This window comes from Nomascus leucogenys, chromosome 9 (genome assembly GCF_006542625.1).
Source record: "Nomascus leucogenys isolate Asia chromosome 9, Asia_NLE_v1, whole genome shotgun sequence".
NCBI lineage: Eukaryota > Metazoa > Chordata > Mammalia > Primates > Hylobatidae > Nomascus > Nomascus leucogenys.
In genome coordinates this window covers 8,610,961-8,620,742 of record NC_044389.1, presented here as the reverse complement: position 1 = coordinate 8,620,742, position 9,782 = coordinate 8,610,961, and the positions used below count along the sequence as shown (strand labels likewise).

The 9,782-nt window shown below is 40.4% G+C and overlaps 1 pseudogene; it reads left to right on the top strand.

Annotated features, from left to right (window-relative positions):
* Positions 1–1,325: 1,325 nt before the first annotated feature.
* LOC100598699 lies at positions 1,326–2,491 on the top strand (annotated as a pseudogene).
* The last annotated feature ends 7,291 nt before the right edge of the window (positions 2,492–9,782 follow it).

Genomic DNA, 9,782 nt, shown 5'->3' with positions numbered 1-9,782 from the left:
TACATAACCACAATGATCATACTTAGGAAATTTAATATTGAAATACTAAAATTTAATTTGAATATAGAGTCGATGCTCATATTTCTCCTCAGTTGGCTGACTTGTATTTATCTTTCAAGACTAAGCTCTAGGAAAATGACCTCCCTTCTCCCCACACCCCCTCTCTGTCCACACACAGAATACATTGGGTATCTCTCTTCTATACTTTTACTACCTTTTTGTATACTTCTATTGAAGCACTTAGCACACACTATCACATCGTCTATTTTCTTTTCTGTCGTACCTGAAACTCAGCAAGACTCATTTTAATTCTTCTATCTCTTCATATACTACCCAGGATTTGTTGGTGACTGAATGGATAAATGAATGAATGAATGCATGATGAGACACTGAAGATTCTCATTCCACTCTCTCACTGTAACTGGTCATGTGTCTCTAAACATTCTGGGCAATATATCATGTGTTCTCAATTTCACCTCTTATTTCAAACACTGCTATGGTGCCCAGGGCTGTGTGGGCTTCTTCTACCTTGTGCAGATGCAACCTCGCAGCACCTGCTTTTGGCCTCTGCCCCTGGTTTCCGGCCCCAGGGCTATGTTGGAGCTGTGACACAGGAGTCCCATGGGAACCACTTGGCACTTGGATATGGACAATCTGGAAACGGGGGACAGTTAAGGCCTGTAAGCTTGCCCTTGACCACTGAGGGACAGGAGCTCATAGAAAAATACTTGTCTCATTTTTAGCCCAGGGTGGCCAATTCTGAGATGCATGTTAAAAGGTTCCTCAGAAGCTCCCACAGGATCAAGTAGCAGATATTTATAATGGTTGCCAATTTGAAAGGGACCCTTAGGTTGGCTTTCTCTCCTTCTGGGGGGGTCATTCTTCTGTCTTATCACAGTCTATTCCTGGGTGTCACATTCCCAAATAAACTCATTACCTACCTCCAAGTTGTTTGTACAGGCTTTGCTTTAGGGAGAGCCCAGACTAAGACAATGTGGTAACGTAAAAGACCAGCAGCTTGGGAGCCAGACAGACTTGACTTTGAAACCAAGGTTTGCTCATTCACTAGCCATGACCTTGGGCACATAATTTAACTTCTCTTAGCCTCACTTTCTTCACTTTATAATGAAGATAATATTTTATAGGAGTATGGTAATTACTTTATAGGAGTATGGTAATTAGAAATTTACCATATATATATGAATAGAATATATACAACTTCCTTGAGTAATGATTGACTATAATAAACCACATTGGGTGTCTGTCCAGCTTAGGAGCCATCCTTACTCTTCCATTTCTCTTAAGATTTACTATTTGTCCCAGCCATGCTCACCATCATTGAGCGGGAGTTCAAGGAATTGGATGCTCAGCATCGCTGGCAGCCGCCGTACTTGGAAATTCGAAATGAGTCCCATGACTATCTTCATAGAGTGGCCAAGTTTCCAGAAAACAGAAATCGAAATAGATACAGAGATGTAAGCCCATATGATCACAGTCGTGTTAAACTGCAAAATGCTGAGAATGATTATATTAATGCCAGCTTAGTTGACACAGAAGAGGCACAAAGGAGTTACATCTTAACACAGGGTCCACTTCCTAACATGTGCTGCCATTTCTGGCTTACGGTTTGGCAGCAGAAGACCAAAGCAGTTGTTGTGCTGAACCGCACTGTGGAGAAAGAATCGGTTAAATGTGCACAGTACTGGCCAACAGATGACCAAAAGATGCTGTTTAAAGACACAGGATTCAGTGTGAAGCTCTTTCAGAAGATGTGAAGTCATATTACACAGTACATCTACTACGATTAGAAAATATCAACAGTGGTGAAACCAGAACAATATCTCACTTTCATTATACTACCTGGCCAGATTTTGGAGCCCCTGAATCACCAGCTTCATTTCTCAATTTCTTGTTTAAAGTGAGAGAATCTGGCTCCTTGAACCCTGACCATGGGCCTGCAGTGATCCATTGTAGTGAAGGCACTGGGTGCTCGGGCACCTTCTCTCTGGTAGACACTTGTCTTGTTTTGATGGGAAAAGGAGATTATATTAACATTAAACAAGTGTTACTGAACATGAGAAAATACCGAATGGGTCTTATTCAGACCCCAGATCAACTGAGATTCTCATATATGGCTATAATAGCATGTATAATATGCAATATATGGCTATAATAGCAAAATGTATAAAGGTAGATTCTAGTATACAGAAATGGTGGAAAGAATTTTCTAAGGAAAACTTAGCTCCTGCTTTTGATCATTCGCCAAACAAAATAATGACTGAAAAATACAATGGGAACAGAATTGGTCTAGAAGAAGAAAAACTGACAGATGACCGATGTACAGTAAACGCAAGATACAATGGAAGAGAACAGTGAGAATGCTCTACGGAAACATATTCTAGAGGACAGAAAGTCCACCACAGCTCAGAAGGTGCAGCAGATGAAACAGAGGCTAAATGAGAACGAACGAAAAAGAAAAAGGCCAAGATAGACACCTAATATTCATGACTTCTGGAGCTATAAATTTTGAACCATTGATGTGCAAAACAAGACCTGAATCCCACTCTGGAAACTAAAGTGAGGCTTGCTAACCTTCTAGATTGCCTCACAGTTGTTTGTTTACAAAGTAAACTTTACATACAGGGTATGAGGAGCACCCACCAGCAGAAGACTTTGCAGAACCTTACATTGGATGTGCTGTTGTGGTTTGCTTTTTTTTTTTTTTTTTTTGAGACGGAGTCTCGCTCTGTTGCCCAGGCTGGAGTGCAGTGGTGCGATCTCGGCTCACTGCAAGCTCCACCTCCCGGGTTCACGCCATTCTCCTGCCTCAGCCTCCCGAGTAGCTGGGAATACAGGTGCCTGCCACCACACCTGGCTAATTTTTTGTATTTTTAGTAGAGATGGGGTTTCACCGTGTTCGCCAGGATGGTCTTGATCTCCTGACCTCGTGATCCGCCCGCCTCGGCCTCCCAAAGTGCTGGGATTACAGGCGTGAGCCACTGCGCCTGGCCTGTTAAATGTTTTTAATGGGTGTATGAAATGTAGAAATATGTAAAAGAAATAAATTAGGAGAGATTAATTTGTATTGTACTGCCATTCCTACTGTATTTTTACACTTTTTGGCAGCATTAAATATTTTTGTTAAAGAGTCAAAAAAAATTTATTACTCGTTCCATCAGTTTCCTGGGGATAGGTCCATGTACTCACAATTTTACTAGATTTTGTGACTATTAGCAACCACAATTCTAGCTACTGCATTGCCTATTACACTAATATACAGAATAAACAATGCCTATAATTATTTTTTAAAATAACCATCCTAAATTTACAAAAAGACAAACCGCATTTCCATAATATATTGTCGAAATTTCAGGAAGAAATTCTCAACCTTTGAATGACAGATTTAAGAAAACTAGTTTAGATATCAATGTCTCATTGGAATATGTTGTTTTGTTTATACCTCAGATTTTCAAAGCTTTGGGACCTCAAAAGTAGTCCTTATTTAAAAACTTCTACTCGTAACCATAGTCTCCATCATCAAAAAGGAATGTATAAGGCTTATTATGCTTGAAATATTAATCTGTATGGATCTTACAAGATACTCCAGGTTGCTTATATGCTTAGTGGGAAATGAGAATTATTCAAAAGAAAAATTCTATTTTCCCAGTGGGAGAAGTGTCCAAAAGTTTCAAAGACCTCAGAAAAATCAGCTTTTGGAAGCTGCTGCCACAGTTATCAATAAGCAGGAGATACCAGTATGTCTTCAAAGAGAGAATTCATTAACAAGTCATTGAGGCTGGGCATGGTGGCTCACGCCTGTAATCCCAACACTTTGGGAGGCCGAGATGTGCAGATCACCTGAGGCTGGGAGTTTGAGACCAGCCTGACCAACACAGTGAAACGTTGTCTCTACTAAAAACACAAAAATTAGTCACGTGTGGAGGCGAGCAACTGTAATCCCAGCTACTCGAGAGCTGAGGCAGGAGAACTGCTTGAGCCCAAGAGGTGGAGGTTGCAGTGAGCCGAGATCCTGCCATTGCACTCTAGCCTGGGCAACAAGAGAGAAACTCTGTCTCAAAAAACAAAACAAAACCAGCCATTGATAGTATAATGAAGAGACATCTGCATCCCATGTCTATTGCAGCACTATTCTCAACAGCCAAGATATGGAGTCAACCTAGGTGTCCAACAACAGGTGAATGAATGAAGAAGATGTGATATATACACACTATGGAGTATTATTCAGCCATAAAAAAGAGTGAAATCCCATCGTTGATGGAATATAGATGAAACTGGAGGACATTATTTTAAGTGAAAAAAGCCAGGAACAGAAAGTTAAACGGTGCATGTTCTCACTCACATGTGAAAGCTAAAAAAAGCTGATCTCGTCGAAGTAAAAAGTAGGACGGAGGATACTAGAGGCTGGGACGGGAGAGTGACAGAGAGATTTGTTAAAAGACACAAAGTTATCGCTAGATAGGAGAAATAAGTTCTAGTGTTCTACAGCACTGTAGAATTACTATAGTTAATAATAATACAATATGTAGTTTCAAATAGCTAGAAGGATATTGCACATTCTCAACACAAAGAAATGATAAACATATGAGATGGTGGATGTGCTAATTACCCTGATCTGATAACTATAAATTATATCTATGGAAATATAATTATGTACTCTCAAGAATATGTACAATTGGTATTTGTCAATTTAAAAAATAAATTTAAAAACTGTATCACTGAATCCTTAAGGTGCTAAAGTTCATTTACTTATATAACAAATTAAAAAAATTATTTCTTATGCTAATGTTTTTCAAAAACCATAGCTTGTATGACTTTATATAAGTATATCTAAAATAATAATTGTATGATATGTTTTTGTAGTCTAATAAAATTTGCACTGAATTCCAGTTTTTTAAGGGTATCTTTTTCCACGTTTTCATCTTTATTTTTATATGGGAAGTTCTAACTGAAATAAGTTGCTCCTCAGTTCTAGGAGTTAACCCTAAAAGTAATCAATGTGATCCTCAACGCGAGTTCCAGAGCAAAAGAATGCCTAGTCTATGTTCCTTTGCATTTTTGTTTTATTTTATTTAAATGTCTGTCTACCTGGTCCCCTTGATTAGGGAGCAAGCCTCTGAGGGTCAAGACCATGTTTCACGTCTTTGCGGCCCAGTGCCTAGCACAGAGCTCTGTCCATATCTGCACTCCAATAAATGTTGACCTAAGACTCTTAGACTTATAGATTCACCTTGTAGATAAAACGGCTTTGGAGGTCATCTAACCCATTCCCTTAACTCTCCATCCTACTTCACCAACAACCAGCTTTTGCAAGACACTTCAAGGGGAAGAGTCTATGCCGAGACAAATGATTTCATTAACCATCACAAAGCTAATTGTTACCTGATTCTTAAACTTGGTCCAACCTTCCCTCTTTTTAGTCTTTGACTGAATAGCTCTAGTTCTCACCTAAAGAGTTATATGAAATACAGTTCCAGAAAGAGAAGGGGACGTTGAGGAGAGAGCGAAACAGGGCACAGAATAGACTTGAACCTCATGTCTATCAATTCGGTATGTGTTCATGTGGTTTCTGACTCTAGAACAGTTATGCCAGTGTCCCTGAGGTTCCTGTGCTTGGCTCCCTCCTTTTTTCACATGTCTGGCATCTCTTGTGTATGCCTGAGAAGGATCCATGCTAAAATTGTAATGACATATATACCTAAATTAGCAGCATACAACTTCCAAAAACCGAGCCTATGCAAGAGCTATTAAAAAAAAGGATAATGAAGAGAAGAGGATTTGAGTTGCTGCTTCTTGTGTTTCCCTTGGAGCCTTCCCAGGCAAATATGGATCAGAAAGCTTTTCTTGTCAATTCTAATTTGTGGTAGTCTAGAAATTTAACCCTTGCTACTTCGATCGCCTGATTTCATCTTTCAATGGAAAGGTAAAAATGATAAAAGAAAACAATATTCTAGATACTCTGTTCTCTGTAATTTGATGCAATTCAGTTTATATTCACTTGGCAAAAGTGAACAGTGCTGAATTTTAAGAACTAGTGTCTATATCTTACATCTCATTCTTAGCCAAAAGTGTGGAGTTTAAAACCATTTGCTCACCAAGACCTCAGCAGAAAATTTTTAAAAAAATAATTGAAATGAAAACATAAGTCATGTAAAAAAGATTTTTTTTTTTTAAGATGAAAAAATGTTCAACCTTGCTGGCTTTAGAGAAATACGCATTAAAATGTCTGGGCTTTTTAGCAATAATCCTAGTTGTTAGTGAAACACCAAGTCTGTCTCTAACAGCCATGGGCTATGAAACCTTCCTTTTTCCAAAGACATTCTGACAGATACAATCAAACCATTCAAGTGTCCCACAGACACTGCAAGTGTTGATTCTTAAAACCCCAGGAGCTTTCTTTCCTTATTCCCCTAGAGCAATGGTTTTCAAGTGTGATCCTGAACTTGTTAGAAATGCAAATTCTTGGGCCCCACCCCAGACCCACTGAATCAGAAACTCTGGGAGTAGGGCCCAGAAATGAGTTTTTCACAAGCCTCCAAGGATTCTGACGCACGGTAAGATTTGAGGACCACCAATGCAGATGGATTATAATCTCCTTGAGGGCAAGGACCAAACTTGTTGAAGGTTAACCCTGGCTCGTGACTCATAGTAGGTGTTCAGAATGTGTTGAATGAATAAATGATCTGTACACTTTTCCAGAAAACTCTGAATCTATAGTTACTTTTAATTTTTAAAAATATCTTTTGAGGACTTCTCTAGAAATGGGTGAGTCTGTTTCTTACATTGCCAAATGTACCTGGGGTGGGGGATGGGGGTGGAGGAAAAATTGCCCCTGTTGAGAAGCACTGCCTTAGATCATTCCTTACCAAGGTAGGTTAGGCACTGGCCTCACTCCAAGGCCAGTGCTTCCTGTGCTTCTAGAGTGGCTAGGGAAGCAGGCTGTGGGAGAACCTTTCCTCATCATTGACAATGGTCATTTATAAGACCATGGCTTATTTTACAGGGTGAACTCCCAATCCCGGTAAGATGGCCCGAGTTTCAATGCTGGTTTACTAGTTTTGCTTCCTTGGGCAGTGAATTTAAATAACCTGTCAAAAGAATGAAGTGATGGAGGCCAGACTCAAACCAACTGTGTACTCTGTCCACACCTCTTCAGCAATATGGCATATGGCAAAGTAGTGTTCAGAGATGTGCGTGTAGTAGGCTGCCTGCTCTAACACATGAGATTAAATTTAGATAGCCACATAGGGAAATCAGTTTTTAAGAAAGCGGATGGAATTCAGCTGCAAATAGATGGACACCTGGAATTCTGGGAAGTTCTAGCTGCTGCTGCTCAACTAAGGCATAACTGAACTCAAGATTTACAAAAATGTATTTCAGCCCAAGTCTCTCCATAACTACTAACAAGGGACTGAGGAGGAGAATTTATATTAAAAGGATAAAAATATCTACACTTGGAAACAGCAGATTGTGAAAGGGTATGTGACTGACAATTATTAAATAATTAAGAGTATGACTAAGATGAATATGCATTCATTCACCAAAATCTCATATTCCCAAAAAGCAGGAAAGGTAGTACAGTGAGATAGATGATGCCTTCACATGACTCAGATGTCATGTGTTTCTCACCATTGAGACCCCCAAGGCACCCCCTCCCAGCATTTACCAGAATGTGTGTGTATAACTATTTACAGTGATTTGTGTAATTATTTGATTGTTTCTCTTGTATCCTGTAGCAATGAGGGTAGAGATTATATCCCACCTACCACTGCAGCTCCAGGATCCAGCTTCATAAACATTTGTTGAATGAATGAATAAGAAAAGAGGACACCCCCAAAGAGGCTGCAAGGGAAAAAGCTAGAAAGACAGAAGCACCAGGAAAAAGTAGGGTCATGTAAGTCAAAGGAGCCAAAAAAGTTCCATGGCGGGGTGGCCAGCAGTGTCTAATACCACGAAGGCATGAAGTAGGATAAAGGTTAAAAATTAGCCTTTGGTTTTGGCAAATATGAAGCTTATTGGTAACCTCAGCAAGAACAATTCCATCAGGGAACAGAAGCTAATTGCAGTGGGTTGAGTCATCAAGCAGGCATAAGGAAGTAGGGATACCCAATTACAAGCTACTCTTTCAAGAAGCTCAAATCTGAAGGTTAGGAGAATTAGGTCGTAGCTAGAAGGAAATATGGAGTCGAGGGGCTGTTTTTCCTCCCAAGGAGTATAGAGGTGTAACATTGGATGAAACCACTTCAGACAAAGGCCAATATCAATAAAGAAGTTAAAACGCATGCCTCAAGATTTGGGAAGGGATGGGGTTGGGCTTAAAGAGGTAGGAGCATATGTCCTACCTTAGGACAGAGAATAAAGAAGGATAGGTTCCCATGGAGATAAATTTCTAAGTGTTAAAGAAGAGGCTCAGAAAATTCTAGTATGATAGGCTCACTTTTTTCTTTTTCCATGAAGGAGATGGCAAAGTCAACTGACATGAGAAAGGTGACAATACTGATGGGTTGAAGAGCGATGGACATTTGAAATAACTTCTTAGACCAGTAGAGGCTGGAGTTCATAAATCAGAACTGGCTTCAGGTTATATACGTTTTTTTTCTCCAACAGCATAAGATAACGGAGCGAAGTCTGCAGAAATGAAGGAAGGGTCAGATGAGGATAGCTGGAGCTAGTGCAAGGAGGGAAGTAGAACGGTGGGAGCCAGGTACCCCCTGGATTTATAATTCATACTGAATTCCAACAACAGAAAGGCTCTAAGCAGGAGAATGACAGATTTCAGAAGACTGAGACACATTTGGTAAAAAAGTAGGAGGAAAACCTGATTCTGGAATTAGGGCAGCCAATAGACGGCAGTATTTTCAGAAAGGAAGGAATGGTCAACAGTGACTTTCTAGTCTGGAGCCCAGGAGGAAGAGGCAACTCTACCTGATGGTATTAAGATCATGGAGGTAGCTGAGATCACCTAGCCTGTGTGTGTCAAATGAGAAGAGAAGAAAGACTCGGAGAAGTTCCCCAGGAGCACAGACATTAAGTGGGGCTGTGGTGACAACACAAGAAGAGAGGCTTGCAAAGGAGACTGAGCAGCTGTCATGAGAGAGGTAGGATGGTGGACTCGGAGAAGAGGCAGAAGATGTTCTTAAAGGAAGGACACTGCTGCCAAGTAGTCAGCCAATTGGTGACAAAGAAAGACCTTGCTGCGAGAAAAAAAGTCAGTGAAGTAGTAGGAACGATGACAGATGACACTGGGTTGAAGACTGAGGAGAGAGAAGTGTAAGAGTGGAAGCAGAGGGCAGACCACTCTTCTGAGACACTGAAGAGGCACAGTTAGAAATAAAGGGGAGTCTCCAGAAAGGAATTTGTGGCTAAGCAAGAGGTTTTCTTTAAGATTGAAATACATAAGCATGATTTAAATGCTGCTGGGATGGAGTTCACAGACCTGGAAGACAGAAGACAAAGCGGATCATCAAGATAGTGGAATTTACTGAAATGAGAGAGGAAAATCCCATCCACAGGAAATGCAGACATGTGGGAGGGGCCAGAAGGACAGTGAAACATCAGCAACTGGTCCCCCAACTTCTGAATGAATGTGGAGATATAATCAGGTAAAGGACTGCATCATCTCCCTGGTTAATGATGGAGTCAGATAAAAGAGTGTCCTATACAGAAGTTGTGATATACTTGGCCGGGCGCAATGGCTCACGCCTGTAATCTAAGCACTTTGGGAGACCAAGGCAGGTGGATCACCTGAGGTCAGGAGTTAATGA